At 46.1% G+C, this 23,522-nt stretch overlaps 1 pseudogene; it reads right to left on the bottom strand.

The window, feature by feature from the left end:
* Positions 1-3,113: 3,113 nt before the first annotated feature.
* LOC135874185 (olfactory receptor-like protein COR8) lies at positions 3,114-4,051 on the bottom strand (annotated as a pseudogene).
* Positions 4,052-23,522: the final 19,471 nt, after the last annotated feature.

Raw genomic sequence — 23,522 nt, 5'->3', positions numbered from 1 at the left:
GTGTTGGTGAGTACAGGGGCTTGTTTGCATTGGGAAGTTATTCCTGAGCAAGATAATATGTGAATTTAAGGCACTAGAGCTATCCTGGTATGGACACTCTTAATTTACTGGATTAAACTAAACCAGAAAATGGCATTCTTATTTGGCTACGGCTACACTACGGGGGGCGATCGATTTCAGATACGCAAATTCAGCTACGGGAATAGCGTAGCTGAATTCGACGTATCTGATCCGACTTACCCCGCTGTGAGGACGGCGGCAAATCGACCGCCGCGGCTCCCCCGTCGACGGCGCTTACTCCTACCTGGGCTGGTGGAGTACGCGCGTCGATTCGGGGATCGATTGTCGCGTCCCGACGAGACGCGATAAATCGATCCCCGAGAGATCGATTTCTACCCGCCGATCCGGGCGGTAGTGAAGACAAGCCCAAAGGCCATCTAGGGAGTTACGTTAAATAGCTGTAGAGTCGTTTCCCGTGTCGACCAGCCCTAAAGCAATAGGATTGTGTCAGTGGTGAGAATAGGGCTAATCAGTATAGAGCAATGATGAGGGGGGAAAGTGTATGATCAAAAGAACTCTGTGAATAGCTGATTTCTTGGTTTGCTGGCTAGTCTGAAACATAAATGAAAAACTTTAGTTTCTGGTTGACCCAAATTGATTTTTTTCCCCACAAATTTCCATTTTTTTGGCTGACTGACAAGTTGAATGAAATGGTTTGTTTGATCCGTTGCAGTTTTTGCAATTGTTATATTTTTTAATAAAATTGAAGTAAATTTTGAAACAAAAAGTCTTTTAAATGGGAAACTTAAAATATTTAGACCTTTTAGATTTTTCTGAGGTTTTAGATCAAAGCTAAACAATCCAGCTCATTTGACACAGATTCATAAAATATTTCAGTTAACCCAAATCTGCGTTGCTCAGAAAAAAAGGATTTTGGTCCAACTCCCCTCTCCCCCCGGTTCTAATGAACAATATATGGTGATACTCAGAGTAAAACTATCCCAATTCGGATTAGTCCTGAGGCTCACATTTTCAACAGTGAGGGTGGTTAACGGCTGGAATGAACTACCAGGGGACGTGACGGTTTATCCAGCTAGAGCTGCTGCCAAATCAAGACCCGATGGCTCTCCGGAAGATACGCTTAATAAAATGCCAGTTAATGGGCTTAATACCGAGGATAACTGTATAGGAGTGTGACCTGAGTTATACAGCCAGACTAAATGATCTCATTGTCCTTTCTAGCCCTTAAAATATATGATAAATTTATAGCATTGCTGTAAGTAAACCTATAAAATCACTATATGGCAGTGACAACGAGGAGTCCTGTGGCACCTTAAAGACTAACAAATGTATCACGATAGTTTATGCCCAGATACATTTGTTAGTCTTTAAGGTGCCACAGGACTCCTCGTTGTCTTTGCTGAAACAGACGAACACGACTACCCCTCTGAAATATATGGCATTGGTGGGGGTAACATTACATGAGCATTATTATTGATACTACTTCATTAATTCATTAGTATTGGGCTTAATCCCAACCCCATTCTGTTAGGTGCTGTACCAACATATAACAAAACAAAACAAAACCCAACCTCTGGCCAAAGGAGCTTGTAATGTAAGCTTAAAATAAGAGACAACGATACAGATGACAAACAGATGGGGAGCAGCACAAGGTGACAACAAGATGATTGAGAATAAAGCTGTATAACAAGTATATAGAGCCTTGTCAGAATTTGATTTTTAAGTTTTTTATCATTTTAATTGATAATATCAATGTTTATTTTTAAGGCTTTTTTATTTTAAATGTTTAAACCTTTATAATTGCGGGAAATTATGGGGGATCAGACAATGGGAGGTCAGACATTTTTTTTAATGACAGTCGACACTGAGATTCAAAAAGTTAAAGCTTTATAGCTGTTAAAACACAAATTGTCAACATCACTTGTCAAAATAGATCAAAAAATATCCTTAAATCAAACTCGAATACATTCTGAAGCTGCAATTTTTCTTACTTTGCCTATCTGTAAATTTCAATTATTATTGATGGCAACATTTTTTTCATTGGTTTGTGTGCATATGGTGAAATCAATATTTACCAACCTTTATTGAGAAAAATTTATTCCTTCCCAGCCTAAGTATATACAATAACACTGTTAAGAATAGATGTATATAGCACTAGTATGAATATAGATGTGATCAATGTAAAGACAAGTGCAAAGACAAGTACTTCACTCTAGAAGGGAAAATCAAATGCATAAATACAATGTGGGGAATAACTGGCTAGGGAGAAGTGCTGCTTAGATGGATCTGGGAGTTCAAGTGGATCACAAGTTGACTATGAGCCAACAATGAGGTGCAGTTGTGAAAAAGGCTGTCTAGGGTGTATTACCAGGTATGTTGTACGTATGTAAGACCAGGGCGGTGATTATTTGGCTCTGCTTGGCACTGGTGAGGTCTCAGTTGAAGTTCTGTGTCTAGGTTTGGGAGCCACACTTTAGAAAAGATGTGGGCAAATAGGAGAGAGTCCAGAGGGGAACAACAAAAATGACAAAAAGGGTTTACAAAACCTGATTTATTAGGAAAGTTTTTTTTAAAATGGGCATGTTTTGTTTTGAGATAAGACGACTGAGGAGGGACCTGATAACAGTCTTCAACTACGTTAAGGGCTGTTATAAAGGGGATAGAGATCAATTGTGGCAGCCCGTATGAGGCCCAGACACTAAAGAGAGCAAAAGCGTTGAATTCTCATAATGCAAGTCACATACTGAGCATTAATTAAAGTAACACATTAAGAAATTAAACCTAGAAGCAAGTTTATTTTATTTTTAATCTCAGATAACCTTGCAGGGCACCATTTCAAATAGATTAATGGTCAAGAAACAAGGAAAGGTGTCTATATTCCAACAGCCACATAATGACAGGACATTAATAACATTGTTCCTCTCAAGCAATTGTAAAACATAATTTCCACATGCTACATCAGTTCTTTGAGTTTCATTTAATTCTTGTACAACATTTGTGATACACAAATCAAGGCAGTAACACATAGAACATACTACAATCCTTCTTCCAATTGTTCTTCTCAATTGACTGGAATTGTCATGGTGAACAAATTAGCTGAGAATGTTTTTCCAGTCTATCACCCTCTTAAGAGCATCCTTAACCTCCTTGTTCCTCAGGCTGTAGATCAGGGGGTTCAACATGGGGACCACCAGGGTATAAAACACAGCAGAGATTTTCTCCTGTTCCAGTGAGTAGCTGGAACTGGGTTGTATGTGGCTTAAGCTCACAGGTCCATAGAACATGGTGACAGCTGTCAGATGAGAGGCACAGGTGGAGAAGGCTTTGCGCCTGCCCTTGGCGGAGCAGATCCTCAGGATAGAGAAGAGGATGTACAGATAAGAGATTATGACAATCAGGAGGGTGGACATGGCAATAACCCCAGAGAACGCTACAAGCAAAATCTCACTGATGTGGTTATCAGAGCAGGCGAGCTTCAGCAATGGGTTAGTGTCACAAAAGTAATGATTGATGACGTTGGGTCCGCAGAATGACAACTCAGCAAGCCACATGTGTGGGTCAGTGAGTTCATGAGCCCCCCTACATATGAGCTGGCCACTAGATGAATACAGACTCTCTTAGACATAACAGCGGTGTAGAGCAGAGGGTTACAGATGGCTACATAGCGGTCATACGCCATCACGGCCAGCAGGAACCCTTCTGTGGTCACAAACACAACAAAAGAGAAGTGTTGAGCAATACAGGCAGAGTAAGAAATGCTTTTACTCCCCACTAAGAAATTCACCAGCATCCTTGGAGCGAAGACTGAGGAGTAGCAGAGGTCAACAACGGACAGGTCACTGAGGAAGAAGTACATGGGGGGGTGGAGTCGGGGATCAACCCTGATCAACACAATCATCCCAAGCTTCCCCACCAGCGTAAGAACATAGATCACCAGGAACGCTGCGAAGAGGGGTATCTGCAACTCCTGACGATCCGTCAGCCCCAGGAGGATGAACTGGGTCACCATGCTGTGATTGCCCTCAGCCATTTATACAGGGGTGCATGAAACCATACCTGCCGGGATAACAAGAGTGAGCAGCATGGAAGAAGGAAATTTCATGGCATGAATTAAATCTGAATGACACCACCGGGCTTGAATGTGAGTAATGAATATCTTACAGGAAACCAGCCGCCATGATGTCTGGGAAGAGCTGGGATGGACCTTTAAATTTACACTCCCTTTTTAACAGGGCTGAGGTTTTCAAGGCTGTCTACGAGATTTAGACATCCAAGTCTCCATAAAATTGACTGGAATTAGGCATCCAGTTCCCCATAGGGAGTTTCCGGATTCATGTACATTATCACAAATTTTCTCCAATGAAATATACCTGGCATGGGTTTGAGTTTGAGCTAGGTACTTTATATTGTCTGCTCACTGAGGGTAAGTTAGAAAGCACTCATACTATAAATCCTTCCAGATTAGGGTGACCAGACAGTAAATGTGAAAAATCGGGATGGGGGTAGGAGGTAATTGGAGCCTATATAAGAAAAAAGACCCAGAAATCGGGACTGTCCCTATAAAATCGGGACATCTGGTCACCCTATTCCAGATAATCCTTTTAGATGACTACAATGTCTGTTATGTCCCAGTCACTTGGTTACTGCTGCTTCATAACACATCCCCTGGCAGTGTTGCTAATCCCAAGCATTTGAAAACCATTATCAGGCTTCCAAAAATCATGCAGTTGGCTTAAAATCTTGAGATCTTTTAAAAATAATACACAAAGGGTTTAGAGAGGGGCCAGGGAAGTGTAATTCTGTTTTGTGCAAGATTTTATATTTCAGAATTTGGTTTAGGAACAAACCCACAGTTTTTGAAAAGTCTCTGGAAAAGGGAATGGATCCCTGGAGTCATGGACACTGGCAATTTTGGATGTTCCCAGCCCCCAGGGCAATCTGCATGTGTATCTGCTCCAAGGCCATGGACTCTGGAAGCTCTGAGGTTGCTAGCAGGCCACTGGGCAGGTTGCAAAGGAGCTGGGCCGGTGAACTAGCAGAAACCAGGCAGGATTCTGATGTAGGCAGAGTTTCCTCAATTCCGTGGTGCTGCAGTGAAATTGGCCCTTCTTGACGAAATGTTCCAATTTCACTCAGTCAGCAAATTGCAATGGAACAATGTTTCTGGGCCCTGGAGAGAGTCACGTTTTCAAGCTTTTCTTAGCAACCCTGAGGGCTAGAAACATACTTAAAAAAAAATCTGAGATTCTTAACTGATCACATGACTGAAGGAGCTGAGGCTTTAAGAGAAGCACCAAATACCGTGAGAACTGGTGAGTGTGCCTTCAATCTATGCTATCCTTGCTCTAGGAGGTTTCTGGCCACTTGTCTCCAGTCCCAGTTTCTTATGCCTACTAGTGGTACACACTGCCAGGTCCTTCATCTCTCTAGGTCATTCGCCGTGACACAGGAATATGATACAGGCGGGAAATGGTGAAGGAATAACATTGGCACAGAAGCAACAATGGAAGGCTGTGTGCAAGGCTCTGAAGGAGGGAGGGAGGATGCTTGGAAGAGGGAGCATAGGGGGATTACATGAAGCCACAGGTGAGAGAATGAGATAAAAGGAGAAAATGCTGTATCAGAGAGGAGTGTGAGGAGAGTGGAGAGAGAAAGAAGGAAGAAAGAAGGCTGAAGAGACATGAAGGCAAAACTATGTCACACCTCAGAAGTGAGGCTTTCTCCATTTGCTTCCTTCTTCTGGCTCCCCCGTCCCCATTGAATCGAACCCAAACAGCTTGTTTTCAATCCAAGCCCCTTCACAGTCTACCAACACCATGAGGCTCCTCTGCTATTGCAATGTCATCTACCGCCTCTGCCCTCCCACTGCTTCCCATTGGTTACAGTTTTCAAACAAACACGACCATGACTGGGGCTGCCGCAGTGCAAATAATTACTGTTATTTCCCCCTTATGGTTAGAGATCGGCCACACCAGAACCCACTGGATCCCAGTGTCCGTCCTCCCCCACCCCCACTCACACACATACACAACACTGGATAATGGTCAGACTGGCAGTAGGGGCACTAGATTGAGATAGTCCTTTAATTCCTGGCTCTGCTTCACACTCCCTCTCTTACTATGTTTTTCCAGAGAACCTAGTACAGTGGGGCCTTGACCTCTAATTGATAACACAACAACAATAAATACAAATTTTATAACCCTGATTTATCTCTATAATTGGCTGAAAAGCCCAGAATCTGAAAATCCTCAAAGGTTGAAGAAGTCGGATCTGAATCTGATTCCAGATCTGAAGTGTGTAACTCAGATTCATCTCTATGTATAATCCTGGATTCTTACCTAATATCCATCTGGACCTTTCAGGGTCTTCCATGAACCATGTCCATTGCCACTGTAATTTACCCCGAGACAGAAAAATGAACAAACAAATAATGTCTGTCTCAAGTTGCAATGTTGACTGCGCTAACATCACATTTCCAAGTAAATGGAGAAAATGGAAAGTTATGTCCAGGAATCAGAACTGAAGCAAAATAGCTATCCCACCTCCACTGAAGGAAAGAAGTATTGTATCATAGCTACTGGTGGAACAGAGTGTTCAATCACTCTTTATCCCTAAGGGATCATGTTAGGGCACCAAAAACCTTATATATTCATTTCTGTGGCATTTAAGGATCAAGTCTCTGAAGTCACACCTCCAATTATAGTCTCAAGCCAGGCACAGAGGGGCTCATTACAATGCCCTCCTTGGTGCCCTAACATGCTAAGTAGATTTGTTTATTTGCCTTTGCTCAGTTTTACGGAAAGCTCTCGCTGTTTTGCTAAGTCACAGGAAGAAGTCACAAGAACAGTGTAACTGGAAATGAATGGCTCAGTCTTTCTTTCCGTAGGGAGCACTCAGTGAATTCAGCGTCAAAGTTAGGCTTAAAAGAAATCCAGATGTGTTAAACTATGGAAAAAGCACAGTTACAGCGAACAAACAACTTTAACTTTGTTCGTGTAGATGCCAAGCAATCACCCTACCCTTACAATTAGTGCCTAATAGTGCCTTACAATTTACTGCCCCTGATTGGGTAAAACTGATTTTTCATACAGTTTAAGGCCAGAAGAGGTCAATGTGATCATCTAATCTGACCTCCTGCATAACAAAACCTTGCCCAATAATTTATGTATCGAGCCTATAATCATTATTTTTTCTAGCTCTCACACATCTTTTAGCTAGATATCCAGTTGGAATGACTTCAAGTGACAGACAATCTACCATTAGCAGGAGTGTTGTAAGCAAGACAAGAGAAGTAATTCTTCCACTCTACACAGCTCTGATAAGGCCTCAACTGCAGTATCGTGTCCAGTTCTGGGCACCACATTTCAGGAAACATGGGGACAAATTGGAGAGAGTCCTGAGAAGAGCAACAAAAATGATTAAAGGTCTAGAAAACATGACTTATGAGGGAAGATTGAAAGAATTAGGTTTGTTTAGTCTGGAAAAGAGAAGACTGAGAGGGGACATAACAGTTTTCAAATACCTAACAGGTTGTTACAAGGAGGAGGGAGAAGAATTATTCTCCTTAACCTCTGATGATAGGACAAGAAGCAATGGGCTTAAATTGCAGCAAGGGAGGTTTAGGTTGGACATTAGGAAAAAATTCCTAATCATCAGGGAGGTTAGGCACTGGAATAAATTGCCTAGGGAGGATGTGGAATCTCCATAATTGGAGATTTTTCAGAGCAGGTTAGATGTTCTTGATGGTGCTTGGTTCTGCCATGAGTGCAGGGGCCTGCCCTTGATGACATCTTGAGGTCCCTTCCAGTCCTATGAATCTATCATGGATCGAGTGATGCTTTTTGTTAAGATGGCTGGTGCTGGTAGCTGGGTATGGCTCTGTTTTTTGCCCCCTTCCTCTGCCTGCCCAGTTCTGAGCTCGAGGATACCGCTGCTTCTGTAGGCCACGCAGCAGACTCCCCAGCCTTTAGAATTGCTTTCCCCCCTGCCCTGTGTCTGAGCTGTGTTGGGAGCAGGGGAGTGAGATGAAAACTCCGCGGTGTTTGGGTGAGGGCAGAAAGGGGGTGGCAGCAGTAGGAGGCAGAAGGGATCAAATTGCATGAAAAAGAGGGAAAATGTTTGACTGGGTGTCGTGGGTCTGAAAGGCAGTGGGCTAGGGGTTAGGCAGTGATTCCCCAGACCTTTTCAATCTCTCCATTCCTGAGGGGGGTGTCCTGTTGTGTCATACATATAAAGATCCTAGAAGGAGCCTGGCATGTGGTTGAAACTTGCCCGTAGTTCAATGTTGTTTGTTTTACAGTAGTGACTGGAGGTGCAAACAGAGACCAGAACCCCGGGGTCCTTGATTTCAATGGGGCTTCTTACAGTCTAAAGCATGTTAAGCATGTGCTTATGTTTCCTTGGATTGGGGCTAGTGTGCTCAGTACCTTGCTGGTCTGAGCTTTATTCTGGGTGAGCTGAGAAGTTGGGAAATGTCTGTAGATCCTAGGAGAGCTGTTAAAGCAGCACTGCAAAGAAACTGGAGGGATTTGACAGCTTTATATGGCATAGTGTATGGATGAGGATGCTTAAAAGATACTAAACATCATGCTTCAGGACTTAACCAAATCTCTAATTATTAGAGATCATGGCAGGATGTGGGGAAGGGCTGATTATTCCACATCTGCCTATTGAAAGTTATTAAACCCTCTTTTGAAACCTCTGGTACTAGCCACTAGCAGAGACAAGACACTAGATGGAGCTCCGGTCTGATCCAATCTGGCAATTTCTGTGTGTTTATTCAGTGTTTCATAAAAAGACCGGTGAATCCAAATGCTTCTGCAGACCAAATTCCTTCTAAAGAGAGAATCTGCACCAGTGGGTGCTGTCCTATTCCAAACTGAGTGACTGTCCGGGTCTGTCACATCTTACACTGGGATCACGTTCCGCAGTTAGAGCGTAAAGCGGAAATCGCGTATAGTCAAAATTACGTTGAGCGGAATGGCGGGCGGAATCGCCCGCACTAGAGGTACCGTATTAAAATTGTTATTTCTCTCTCTCTTTTTTTTTTTTGCCGACTGCGTAAAGCTGAAATCGCGCATGTTAAATGCGCGTAAGATGCGACAGACCTGTAGGCACTTATCGGCCTGAGAGGCGGTGCTTGTGACAGGCGGGTTTCGAGGCCATTAAACTGAAAATTGAAATCTGAAGTCAGATTTGATTCAGGTCTCTCTTAAACTGCTATAAACAGATGCAAATCAAGAGGAACGGCACTGAAATCCCCTGGAGTTCCAGCTGTGTAAAACCTGTGTAAACCAGATCAGAATAATAATAATAAAAATCTCTACCCCAGCCATATACTCCACTGTACAGAGCTGTCTCCATGGGGTACTCCTGGGGGAATTCTGCACCAAAACAATATTTTAAAATTCTGCATATTTAATTTGTCAAATAACACTATATAATCACACCGGTTTCAATTATTTTGGTAATTTTTCAAAACACCTGCCAGCCACAGGGCCCCCCTGGCCCAGACACCTGCACCCCCTACAGTCCCCCAGAGCCCAGCTGCAGCCTTCCCAGCTCAGACACTCGCACCCCTCCCTTTCCAAAGCCCAGGGATCCAGAGAGAGAAACAACCTGATGCTGGGCCCTGTGCTTGTATGGAGTTTCCTGCATGTCACCTCCTCCTTTCAAGGTGTGCCAGGAACCCTTCATCTCCATCTCTCTACCCTGGCAGCATCTTCTATGGGCAAGCTGGGAGCTGGGCTCTGCTGGGTCCAGCGGCCTCTAGTGGCAGCCAGCAGCTCTGCAATACCAAATCTGGGGGAGGTGAAGGAAATTCTGCACAGAATATTAATGTGATGTGAATTGTGCATTGTGCAATGGTGCAGAATTCCCCCAGGAATAATGGGGAGAAGAAGTGAGAACAAATAATCATGTCAGGGTCTCCACTGAGTTGCACAGCATTTATCCAGTTATGGCAATAATGTGAACAAGGACGTGTGTATTACTAATTGTGTTTTTTTGCTATAAAAGCTGTTGAAAAATCTGTATTCGGGGGGACTGCCAGTTCGCTGGTACCCCCCTTGCATGCTGGTAATAAAGGGGCCTCGGGCGATTCTGATCCAAACACAACGCGTGGTCGTTTTTCCACGACACAGTGTTATATTGACCGTCTAGTCTGCACAAAAAGTTACAGAACCCTGCTTAAGAAAAAGACTATTTGTAAGTGAATTAAGCAGTCATGGGGTAAGAGGGAAGGTTTTGTCATGGATCAGTAACTATTTAAAAGACAGGAAACAAAGGGTAGGAATAAATGGTCAGCTTTCACAATGGTGAGAGGTAAACAATGGGGTTCCATAAAGAACTGTATTAAACATATTCATAAATTATCTGGGAAAAGGGGTAAACAGTGAGGTTTCAAAGCTTGCAGATGACACAAAACTACTCAAGATAGTTAAGTCCAAACCTGACTGCAAAGACTTACAGAGGGATCTCACGAAACTGGGCGATCAGCCAAGGAAATGACAGATGAAATTCAGTGTTGATAATGCAAAGTAATGCACATTAGAAAACATAATGCTAACTAGACATACAAAATGATGGGTCTAAATTAGCTGTTACCAGTCAAGAAAGAGATCTTAGGAGTCATTGTGGACAGTTCTCTGAAAACTATGTGAAGTGGTGGTTCAAAAAGCTAACTTAATGTTAGGAACCATTAGGAAAGGGATAAATAATAAGAAAGAAAATATTATATTGCCTATATATAAATACATTGTATCCTCAGTCCCTGAATACTTTGTGCAGTTCTGGTTGCCCTATCTAAAAAAAAAAAAAGATATATTAGAACTGAAAAAGTCCAGAGAAGAGAAATAAAAATGTCCAGAGTTTGAGCTTTATTTTTTTTGAGAAAAAGCTGAAGTTTTCTGCTAAAATGGTTGATGCATAAGAATTTATGTGTATGTGTGTAAAAACTCCATAGGTAAGGGGAACATTTTCCGAAAGTTTTAATGGTGAATCGTTCTTCTTCAGAGAATTGCAACCTTTCAAAATCGCCACCAGCTCTCATAATTGTTGACAGGAATAAGGCTAAAGCTGCCTTTAAGCAAAGAGGTCCTCTTTCAATATGACCACCACCTGCCATTATTTACCAACAGCAGTAAAGTCAAGCTGCCCTCACAGAAGCTAGTGGTCCATGTCAGCACAGAGAGCAATTATCTTTCAAAGGTCATATGCACCTTTGCTGTTCTTGAGAATAGAAGATGCAAGCTGTTTTGAAAGAGGGCAGTTCCTCTTGGTATCTTCTGAAGAAGAACTTTTACTCTGGAAATATTTTGATTCAAATGGGGAGCTAGGGACAGGGCATCTTTTGGGGAGAGAGAGTCACCATCTTTCACACTCATTTCTACTTTGGTCCACAATCCTTTGGATATGTTACCATTCTGGGAATGTGGTCAAGCACATCTTCTTTCACAGGCTAGATTTGGGATGACGTGTGGATGGGCTGATGCCTCCAGCATGTCTGTGGTTGAAGCTTGTAGGTTACTTTTCTAGTTACAAAAGACAATTCTCTAACCTAGGACTTGTCTTTCAGATCTTCAGCTTTGTTGTACGTGTTTCAAATTAGGAAGAGCACCTACAGCCTGTGATACAGGGGAGCGGGGGCGAGAAAGGAGAAATCTAATTAGAAAGTTAATGTGAAGAACTGGTTGAAAAATTGTTGACTACACTATTTTCTGTTGAAAAATGCCAGTCAGTCTAAACTGAAATGTTTCTTGGAAACATATTGGTTTGACAAACTTTTTTTGTCATATGTGACTCAAAGATGGATGTTCCCATTGTCTAACCATTCCTGCTTCTTTTTGAAAAATGCCCCCTGAGGCCACATTTAACTGAGGTATCATTTGATGTGTCTGTTTTATAAAGAGGAACTGCACATCTTGAATTACATTCATACCATCTATCTCTGAATGGCCTCCCAAGCTTTCCTTCTGCGCAGACGTGAGCGAGGTCTCCATATTTCACTCTGTGAGCAGTGATCTCTGGTGAGATGCTAATGCCTATAGTAACTCTCTCTTTATTGTGTTTCTAGGGGAGGGGAAATTGCTGGGAAACCGTGCCTCTGATCAAAAAGTAGACACGCTTAGCCCAGAGAGCGCAGACCACAGCTCTTGAGGAAAAGGGGACAGGGAAGGACTCAGTGCTGGGAGAGGGAAACACAGGGTTACAACCCCAAAAAGGGATTGCATATGTACAGTCCTGGGGTTGGGAGACAGCTCCCCAAAGGGCCAACAACATTCACAGTCATTGGTGAGCAAATGCAGCCTGAATCAAAAAGTAACAAGAGGTTGCCCTGGAGAGGCAGTTTGACACATATCCCAGGAGAAATGAGAGAATATTCATGCACATACACCTCTACTCTGATATAATGTGACCTGAATTTGGATAGAACGTGGTAAAGCAGTGCTCCGGAGGAGGGGGGGGGCGGGGCAGCGCACTCCGGCGGATCAAAGCAAGTTCGATATAACGCGGTTTCACCTATAACACGGTAAGATTTTTTGGCTCCCGAGGACAGCGTTATATCGGGGTAGAGGTGTATATGGTTCCGCATGTATTTTTTTTATTTGTTAAAGACTTAAAACAAAATAGACACTTGAAGTATTAAAGTGCTTGATTTATGATCCTCAAGCTAGTCCAGTTTATACCATCTCAGGATCTAGCTCCACCAGTCCTGATTACAAGAGATGTACATGTTTTGCAGGAGACCAGGTGAGGGTACGTTTGTGTCCAGATGTGTTTTGTGTTGGCTGAGTTGGGCACTGCACTTGCTTTTGCTGTTTTGTTGTGGATTGTGTTTCTACTCATCTGTAGATCTGTGTTTCTACTCATCTAAAGCTGGCACAGGTGTCTTTTAGGTCTTCAAAGTCTAAAGACAATGAATAACGTATGGGAGGCACAGGAAACTGCAGTGGAAGAAACCTAAACTAGGACGGGGATATACAGAGGAGGGTGAGGGAGTCAGGCATAAGGATGTTCCCATGGCTGAGGGGCTAATCCTACATTTGGTAGACCCAGATTCAAGTACTTGTTCTGTCAAAGACTTCCTGAGTTATCTTCACAACTTGCTTTATCCCATTGTGCCTCAGTCACCCATTAGTGGAATGGGGACAGTCATAATTCCCGACCTCACAGGGGTGTAGTGAGGCTAAATACATGCAAGGTTGTGAGGTGGGCAATTGTCATGCTACTGAGGAGTATGTGAAGGCAATGGATCAGTACATCGAACTTTCCAAAATTCCTTTGAAAAGCCCAGATTAGCTGCTTCAAACAGCAGCTCCCAGGGTGGCCTGAATGCACTGGCTTTTACCTAGGGTTTAAACACAAAGCATACCTGGACGTGGGCAGAGGTTGGCTTATTAGTTAATATAAACACTTTATTATTACAAGATCACCTCCGGTTTAATTTGCTGGTCGTTCTGCAGTTCAATAGGCCCTTAGTTATCCAACACTGGGTAATGTGATGTGTCATTGCACAGTGAGTTAAATCCAGGCAAAAGCACGGCCATTTCTTACACTGCCTCATCTGGGAAGTTGTGAAAACGTGGCTGAACTGGGTATGGCTTTTGAGTTAAAAACCCATCTTTTCCCTATAATGGTTTGTGCGCATGCTAGCTCTGATCTTCAGACTGACTGGAACAAGGGGGCTCTCCAGTAGCTAGATATCTGGCTTCCTTTAATTGCAAACAAACGTGAAAACCGCAGAGAAAAGAGGGAGGACGGGTTTTTAACTATTTGGACCATTGCATCTATCATATTCCACTTTTGCATGCTAGGTTGCTGCGTGAGCACACTGAGCACTGATCCCATGGCAGGGCTGGTCCACAACATTTTGGCACCTGAGGCGGGGAGCTCAAATGACACCCCCATACCCCCTAGCTTGGGCCAAAACTTTGAAAGGTCTCAATTCTGCCTTCTTCCTGTTCTATTCCCCTCATGGTGCTGCTCTGCTACCTATCCCAATAAAGGAGAACTAATAACTTAAAATGCCTTGTTCAAAAATTTTAAGTAACACAACTTTCAAATGCCTGACCAGCAAATGTAACTTTTCTTGTCTGCATAGTAAACACTGGCATGTGTATCTGTTTGAATCATCAAAGTGGTGCTTTCTGCGCCTTCTTGGTTGCAGAGATATGAACTGCTTCCTGCAGAAGGTTCACAGTCTGGGCCAGCTCATGCTCTATTGAGATGGTTGCAAGGCCGACCAGCCTCTCCTGTGTCATTGTCAATAAAAATGATGTGTTTTTATTAACTTCAGCTTGGAGAAGCTGCGTTCTCCACTGGCAACTGTTACAGGAAGTGTTAGAAGTATGCGCAGACCAACAAAAGCATTTGGAAAGAGGCTGGTCATCTTATTTGTGCACCTATATTCCAGAACAGCCTTTGGGGTAGATCCTGCTGAAATGTAACTTGAAAGGGCTTTCAGTTTGGGGTCTCTTATGGGATTATCCCGTGCCTCATAATCAAAATGTCTTCTTCTTTGGTGACTCTTGTATTTTTGTATGGGTGGTAAAATAGCTTTGGTGTGAAGTTCCTCTGCCAACTTCTGTGCACTCTTCAGAACGTTTTGAAATCCCTCATCTGACCGGTAAGACTGTAGGTATGACTTTGCTTTGTCCAGTTGTTCCATTGCTCCACATATATCAAGGTCAACACCTTAAAGTCTCTTGCTTACAACATTTATTTCAAATAGTATGTCATGCCACAACACTAAGCCACACAGAAATTTGAAGTTATGTATGTTTCTGGTGATTCCATTTCCCTCTGCCACTGTTCTCCCACAAACAGTTCCTTTCATAGCATTATCCTCGATAATGGCAACTATGGCATCAAACTCAGCCATCAGCTCCACAATTTTAAGGAATTTCTATTGTTTGGCACATGCAGCTGTTCTGAAGTGCCACGCAGTGCTAGGTTTTGGGTAGCAAGCATTCTCACAAAGGCAATGAGCCTTTTCAGAACATTTTGCCAGTAAAGAGACTCTGATGCAATCTTCTCTTGATGCTGATCATCTATGGTGGCCTTTAACCTTAGTCTCATCTCAAGTTCTTTCCACCTATGGAATGCTCTCTGGTGAATTGCTGTCGTCTCATGGCATGCCAGATTTCTAGCCAGATTTTTCCAGTCCTTTGTTCCTGTAGAACCCAATGTGGCTGGAACATTAGACTGGAAGAGTTTGCAACAAAAACAGTATGCAACATTCTGGGTTTTTGAGTACATAAGCCATGGCCTCTCCACTTTGTCACCATTGGGGATTTCACATCAGGAATGTGTTGGATGGAAACTTCTATTTTCATTCTCTTTGGAGGACATGAAGTTTTTCACTTGCTGTGGCCCATGCAGTACAAGGAAGTCCCTCAGGCTACTGCTCAAGTGGGTCCACAGTCCTGGATCATCTAGATTTAAGGAACTAAACTCAGCAGCAGCTGCTTCTTGCGCCTCAACCACACTCTTCTCTGATCTACACTTTTCTTCAGGAATGTGCCTGGTTACATCCATTTGAGATGGAGATATGGATGCTGCAGTAGCTGCCAGGTCACCTGCACTCTGACTAACTGGGAGATCAGGCATCTCCTCACCACACACATCCTCACTGGGGCCGGAAGGCTCACCGTGAACATTTGTGTCTCTGTATCTCAGGAGAGCTCCTTCCTGCTTAGATAGAAAAGCTTCCTTTGCTTGCTTTCCTTTTCTAAATGCTGCCCCAGAGGGGCGTTTTCTTCTTTCTCTCATGATTGCTGTTCTGTGCCAGCTATAGTGGCTCTCAACACTCAATTGAAGGGGACAAATAAGCAGGCTGGTAGCAGGGTCTGAGTGAGGGAAGAAATCAGCCTCTTAAGGGCCTAACTGGCTCCTCCTATTTCAGTTGACCGCCTGTTCTCCTCAAGTGGGTTCAGGGAAGCAGCAGGAAATAGGAAGCTCCCTGACAAGCTGGTGTGAATCAGTCCAGGCTCCTGCAGGTGCTAGAGAGGTGCATAAGAGGCTCCTCCTCCTTTCTCTCCCTGCAACTCCTGTTACTTTCCGTGATTCCCCTCTCACCTTTTCTCCTGACTGCCTGCACGGTGCAACCTAGGGGGCGCCACTGCCAATCCAGACGCTGGCTGCAGATCGCAGACTGTAGGAAGGGAGGACGTGTCTGAGAAGAACCACGCTCCCAGTGAATTGCTCTCCTGCCCTTTAGAAAGTGTTGGGGTCCACTAGGCATAGCTACCAGGTAACTCGGGAGAGCGGAAGACCAAAGTGTCGATGAAACTCTCTTGCTCTGGGCCAATCTGAACCCCCAAACTCCATCTTGTGAACTCTCACCTACTTCTGTGCTCACTGCTTACAGGCTAAAGCAGAAATGTATTGGTCAGCTTTTCTAGCAGGCAGACTGCTGTAAACAGGCCTTGCAAGGCCAAAAGATAAGCAGGCGTATGGGAACTTTTCTAACTGTAACTGCTAGAGAAGGGAGGGGTGGGAGGAGTAAGAGGGAGTAACAGGACAAAGGCTTACACAGAGACTGCTTGAAGTATAAAAGGTAAAAGTTATTTGTATTTGTTGCACTGGATTTGAGACATGCTGGTCTCCTAGTGCCATTTCAGAGCTCTGAAATAAACTTGGCTTGCTTTCTCCCCTCGGTGTCTTTATTGGTGCCAAGCGCACCGGGCCACGGACCTTTGATGTCCCCTCGAGCCCCTCGAGCGGCCAACAAAAGCCAGCGAAGGCCTTTGCTTGGGAATCGATACAGATAGGTACATTTACCCAGTAATGGCTCCTTTCCCTTGTAGACTGCACAGCAGCAGCCAGAAGGAGACTGGAGCCGCTTGCGGCGGGAAGTGTAAGACCCCTGCTGGGGCTGAGCTGTGCTGTCAGCGCGGTGCAGCCGGGGCCGGCTTGCATGGCATGCTCGGACAGCGGGCGGGCGGCAGGATTTGCAGGCAGAGGAGGCTCTGCTCCCTGGGGAGAGAAGGGAGGGATGGGCCCTTCCTCCAGCCCAGCACGCCACCATCTCTGTGCATCTCGAGCAGGGAGAATACATATGCACCAGCAGCAGACACCATTTTCTACACTCTGGGTCCTGGTGGTGCCCCCCACAGTCTGTCACCTGAGGCAGCCACCTCAGTTCGCCTCATGGTAAGGCCAGCCCTGTCCTGTGGGCACGGAGAACCTAACTCCCACTGAGGTCAGCCAGGGAGGCTGGATGTGCACATTGCAGGAAATAGACTGTCAGGACAGCAGAATCCACGGAAAAAAGCGCGTATTGCGAATTGCAAGCCAGGCTCTCACTGGGTGGCTCTTTGTCCTGCCTCTGTTGGCTAGAGCGTGAGCAGAGCTTGAGGAGACAGCTGCTGCGGCTGTGGCCAGCCATCGAAGCGCGTTTCCCATCGTCTCGCTTCTGGCTGTGGATGCTCGACTGCAGCAGCTCCGCAGAGGTCCCAGCCTCGCTCTCTAATGTCCATTCTCCCCTTGCTCGCATGGCGCTTCCTGGACCATTGAGTAGCCTCATGAAAACATCCCAGTTGTGGACACAGGCACCAGCCACCGATTCCCCAAGCCAAAGTCCCCTTCGCAATCCAGGGAAACAGCCTGGGTTGTCTGGAGCGCAGGGTTTGGCCCATGGTGACTGCAGACACTGCACCTGCTGCACAGCGACTCCTGGGACCCCACTAGCCCATCAGCACTCGGCTCTCCCGCATTCTGCTGAGCGGCTGAGATCTGGGGGAACAGAAACCCTTTGTTAGAGACGGAAAATCTCCTCACAGGAACACTCTGTCAGTGGCTGCCAGAGGCCTTCCCTGTGAAACCCAAATGCGCAGTCCCTCGGATTCCCACAGGGGAGATCTCAGCTCATTCACTTGTCACCCGTGGCTGCAGTCTCTGATAGGGGGAATGACGAGGGTTCTTTTGCCAATGGTCCCTTCTACAGCGCCCATAATGGGAGGAGGTTTGGCCTTGTGATGTGAGGCCCGGGTCTGAGAATCAGGGCTCCTGGGTTCAGCAGCTCTGGAAGGGGGCGCGGTCTAATGGCTGGAGCTGGATTGGTTGACACTGAGTGAGAGGGGCTTGTGCTGAAGGACCCTGGTTCAATCCCCACCATTTCCTGTGATGTCTACATGTGGCCATGAATGTACTTACCTATCAGTGTAGGTTGTTTAGCCCATTCCTGGACACATGTGTTACATCTGCTGCTGGCCATCCCTGAGATGTAGGTCCTTCATCCACTCAAGGACATGGTATATCAAGGTCAATCCAGCAGCTCCCATCTGGTCTTCACCTCCACAATGGACGGCGAACTTTAACCTGACCAGAGAAAGACAGGGTGGTGTTCTTCAGGGGAATCTCCTGGAGCTCCCGTCGCCCGTGCTCCACCTCACACCCCGGCACTCTAAGGGTTTTCCAAAGATACCACTAATCTCGGATAAACAAAGCAGCTGAGATGAGGTCAGTGTGGGTGGATTTACTGAGCAGTCTGGTTCTAATGGAAGAACAGATTTCTCCCCTGCTCTAGGGAGATTCCCATTGGAAAAGTCTCTGATGGTGGGGGTGGGGGCAATGCAAACCCCTCAACCCCTAGAATGGCAGGAAATCAGGACTCGGGGAGTTAAGCGGTGTCTCTGTCCTGCTGGAGGGAGCAGATCTGGAGAGCAGGAAGAGCACTAGTGGCATTGTAGGAAAGACAGTGACTTCTACCTGTGAAGGTGGCTGAAGCTTCTTGCAGACATTAGAGTCCAGGATCCTTACAACTCCTTTGGGGATCCTTTTCCTAGGAATAAAATAAGGACAACACTCAGAGAATGACATTTGAATCCCAGCTCTGGGATCCAGGGAAAAGGGATGATCTCAGCCAGGCTACGTACCAGGAACCTGATTTTTGTCCCAAGAGCCACAATTACCCAGATGAGGTTTTCTTCCCTATTTGCTTTCAGGTTATTTACTCATAGTATTCATTTGTTTGCTTTGCCGTGTTTCCACTCTCTGCATCTGTTCATTGGTTTAAGTAACATCCTTTCAGTTTTTGCTTCTGTTTCCTCTTATTACAGTGTAGTATCTGCTTAGCACTTTTAAAAAAAATCAATTAGAAACAAAATCCTGATCCTACATTGAAGAGGAAGGTTTCTGAGAATTTGGCTGCAGAACTTTAGTGTCTGCATATTTCATTCACTATTATTTATTCAGGTGCAGGTCTGATGCAATCTGCCCACCCAAGAATCCCATATGAAGCACGGGGTGCCCTTAGAATACCTGTTAAAAGAGAAGAAAAGAGTAGATTAAAAGTTGGGGAAATCAACCAATGCATCAGCACTTCTCTGCATCATTGAAGCACCAGTCATGGGAGTGAAACAGGTTAAAAATCCCCATCGTTTTTTCCCACTAGACAGCCATCCAAAAAGAAAAAGGCCTTCAGCCAATTATTTCCTTACACTCTGAAGGGGTGAAATTCAGTCCTGTGCAGACAGCCAGGGCAAGCTCTGTGCATCACAGCGGGTTTAAGTGGCACTTCACTGCACAGGTGCTGTGAGATTTCAGTGGCAGAGTTTTCCTCCTGGATTGGAACTGCCGGCTGGAATCCTGCGAGGTACAGAGCAGAGAGAGGTTTGGGCCACAACGTTCACCTCAGAGGCTGAGCTTCCGCAGACTTTTGGGATGTTCCCATCTGAGGAGGATGCTTTTGGCCAGCCCCAGTTCAGAGCTTTCAGTCACCTCAAGCGGTGATTCTCTGGCACAGCTGATCTAAAGTAGCTGAACTTTTCAGGCCTTGCCCCCATCTCCGACCCCCCTTGCACCTCGCATTGCCCTCTAATAGCCCCTGTCCCTTCTCTTGATCCCTGCCAAGCTCAAATACAGAGCCGAGCTCATGCTCCTCCTCTCTTAGACCCTCCCCTTACATGATCCTCCCCTACCTCTGACAGACTGCTCACTGTGCCCTTCCCCAGCTCCTGGAGAAATCATGGCTCCTCAGAACAACCTGGGAATGGGGGGTTCCAACCTCTGTGTGGGGTGCGTGGTTTTCCGTCTAAGCATCACTGAGAGCCAGCACTTCTCGATTTCACAGGATGAGGCTATGGCTCCCCAAGCTGGGCCAGCTGCAGGCTGCATTGCTGTGGACAGATCCCAGATATTGGAAGACAGAGGGGGAGGAAGCCCCTGCTCATTTCCAGTTCAGAGATCCCCATCGAAGACGGGCCAAGAGGGGAGGAGAGAACGAAGGGCAGAAAGTGAAGCTGCCTCTGTGGGGAGGGCAGTCCGGTAAAACCCAGTCCAGTTCCCAGATCTCCTCCACATTTCCAGGTGTGACTTTGGAGAGGTCACTTCATCACCTTCATTCCCTGTCTGTAAAATGGGGGTAGTAGTCCCCCCCACAAGGAGGAGAAGGGAGGACAGTCCCATTGTCTGTGAGGGGCTTGGTCACTCTGGGCACGGATTGTGCCAGAGTGAGGGAAGGGACCCAGAGTTTGCTCCCTAGAGCCAGGGGAGGAGGATGGGATCAGAAGGTCAGCCAAGGGGGATGGGTCAGGAACTGCTCCAACAGACGGGGCATAGGGATTGGGTCAGTGCCAGGGACTTGGTACCTCCCTTCAGCAAATGGCTTCCCTCTTGTCATCAGCAGTCTGTATAATATCTGACTCCTTCCTAGTGTCCTCGAGGGGCTCCCTTCGTTCTTCTTGAATGTAATGGATTTGTTGACCCAGGTCGATAGCTGGGAAGTTCGGAGAGGCCATTAGTAGTGTGGCATGAAATCAGTGGGAAATCTATAGTTAGCAAAACAAAGGTGTCATTGGCCTTTGGAAATTTGGAGCTGATCTGTCCTCTCAGCCGAAGGTACTCGTGCACAGAGGGATGAAGCGCGCCATCTTGGTCAGGTGATCTATGAGAGTCAGTTCCATCATGTGGCCATTTGAATGAGTGAAATTCCTGGCAATGGCTGCCATGGACGGAGCAGGGTCTCCAGAGGCCTGAGATGCCAAGAAGTTAGGTGCGTGGTGCCTTGGTGAAAGCGCAGAAGTCACGTGAGTCAAGCTAAGTCTGAATTTCGGCCCACATCTGGCAACACCAAATAAAGCAGGCCCTGGTGGTCAAAGTAGATGCGTCTACTTCCACGATGAATGCTGTGCGTCAGAATAGATGCAGTGGTGAAGGCAATTCTGAGCTGTTTGCGGGCTTGTTGGAACTTGGGTGACCAAACGAAGGCGGCCATTTTGTGGAGGAGAGCTCTCGTGGGGGTTACTGGCTCTGAGAACCCTGGGCCGACGCAACAGTAAAGCTGGTGAAGTCTAGGAAGCGCTGCTCTTCTTGAGGACTTCAAACTTTGTCCCATTTATGAATGGCTTCCACCTTATTTGCATCAATCGTAACACCTTCTGGGGAGAGGATGTACCCCCAAAACTCTGTGGAGAGTTGGCTGGAGGTACGCTTTTCCAATTCTGTGTTGAGACCACGCTGCCGAAACCTCTCCAGGTTCGGATGAGGTGTGTGTGCTGCTCTGGGTTCTCCAAAAAGAGGAGTATGTCACCTGAATAGATGACACTGTCCCCAAATACATCTCTGATGAAGGGTTGCAAGGTCAGGGGACCGTTAGTTAGCTCCAATGGCATATCAGACAGTTAAAATGTCCATAGTGTGTTTTGAAATCTGTCTTCCATTTGTCCCTTGCCCAAATGAGTGTTAGATTGGAAATCCTCGCAGATGAAGTTTGATGAAAACCTTTGCAGATTTCCTGTGAGCCAACAATTGTGAGATTCACAGCAGGGGGTAATGGCCTGGACTTGGACACTGGCTCTGGTTCTGTTTCTGCTTTGTTGATGGACTCTGATCTCGGTTTTGATCCTGGTGTGTCCCTGGACCTTGATTCTAGTACCACTCTTAGCCTAGGTGCCATCCTGCACCTTGCTGTGACCTAGGCGCCTACCACTGGACCTAATTATCAGATGCAGCATGTGACATCAGGTTGTGCAACTTTTTGCATAAAAGCAGGCTCTCCGCAAGTTGGGCTAGGTCTACACTACAGCGGGGGTCCGACCTAAGATACGCAACTTCAGCTACGTGAATACCGTAGCTGAAGTTGCGTATTTTAGGTCGGCTTACCTGGCTGTGAGGACGGGGGAAAGTCGACCGCTGCCGCGCTGCCGCCGACTCCGCTGCCGCCTCTTGCCGTGGTAGATTTCAGGAGTCGACGGCAGAGTGATCAGGGATCGATTTTATCGCGTCTTCACTAGACGCGGTAAGTCGATCCCCGATAGACCGATTGCTACCCGCCGGATCGGCGGGTAGTGAAGACAAGCCCTAAGTGGCCAGATCACACCAGGTGTGAACCATGGCCTCACTACATGAGCCTGGCCCGGTTCTGCCCCTACTGGAGTTGTGCAATGGAAATGACTGAAAATGTAGGGGTTCCTTTAACCAACCTCCATCCCCGGACCTACTCCACCATTCTTGACTCGGATACCCGGCAGTACTATAAGGGCCCTACCGTCAATCAAACCCTAACCACCGCCCCTTGACCCTTAAGCCCCACCCCTTGACCCGTAGTCCCTCCCACCTGTCACTGGAAGTCCCGCCCCATGGGGGTGTTACTTCTGGGGTCAAGGTGGCCACATGACCGGAAGCAAGGTGTGTCATGTGACCCCTCTAAGAACTCCTCCCACCACTCTCTACCAATCAGGATGGGTTTCGTCCCAAAAGGACTGCCCCGAGGGGAGATTTGACCAATCAGGGTGATAGCAGGCTGGCTAACCTAGTGAGGAGGGCTTTAAACTAGGTTCACCGTGGGAAGGAGACCAAAGCCCTGAGGTAAGTGGGGAAATGGGATCCTGGGAGGAAGCACAAGCAGGAGAGCGCAAGGGGGGAGGACTCCTGTCTCATACTGAGAGAAAGGGACGATCGATGAGTTATCTTAAGTGCCTATACACAAATGCAAGAAGCCTGGGAAACAAGCAGGGAGAATTGGAAGTCCTGGCACAGTCAGGGAACTATGATGCAATTGGAATAACAGAGACTTGGTGGGATAACTCACATGACTGGAGTACTGTCATGGACAGATATAAACTGTTCAGGAAGGACAGGCAGGGCAGAAAAGGTGGGGGAGTTGCATTGTATGTAAGAGAGGAGTATGACTGCTCAGAGCTCCGGTATGAAACTGCAGAAAAACCTGAGAGTCTCTGGATTAAGTTTAGAAGTGTGAACAACAAGGGTGATGTTGTGGTGGGAGTCTGCTATAGACCACCAGACCAGGGGGATGAGGTGGACCAGGCTTTCTTCCGGCAACTAGCAGAAGTTACTAAATCGCAGGCCCTGGTTCTCATGGGAGACTTTAATCACCCTGATATCTGCTGGGAGAGCAATACAGCGGTGCACAGACAATCCAGGAAGTTTTTGGAAAGTGTAGGGGACAATTTCCTGGTGCAAGTGCTGGAGGAACCAACTAGGGGCAGAGCTTTTCTTGACAAGCTGCTCACAAACAGGGAAGAATTAGTAGGGGAAGC

The sequence above is a fragment of the Emys orbicularis genome, chromosome 2 (genome assembly GCF_028017835.1).
Source record: "Emys orbicularis isolate rEmyOrb1 chromosome 2, rEmyOrb1.hap1, whole genome shotgun sequence".
Taxonomy (NCBI): domain Eukaryota; kingdom Metazoa; phylum Chordata; order Testudines; family Emydidae; genus Emys; species Emys orbicularis.
Note: the sequence above shows the minus strand (reverse complement) of the source record. Positions and strands in the feature narration are given on the sequence as shown.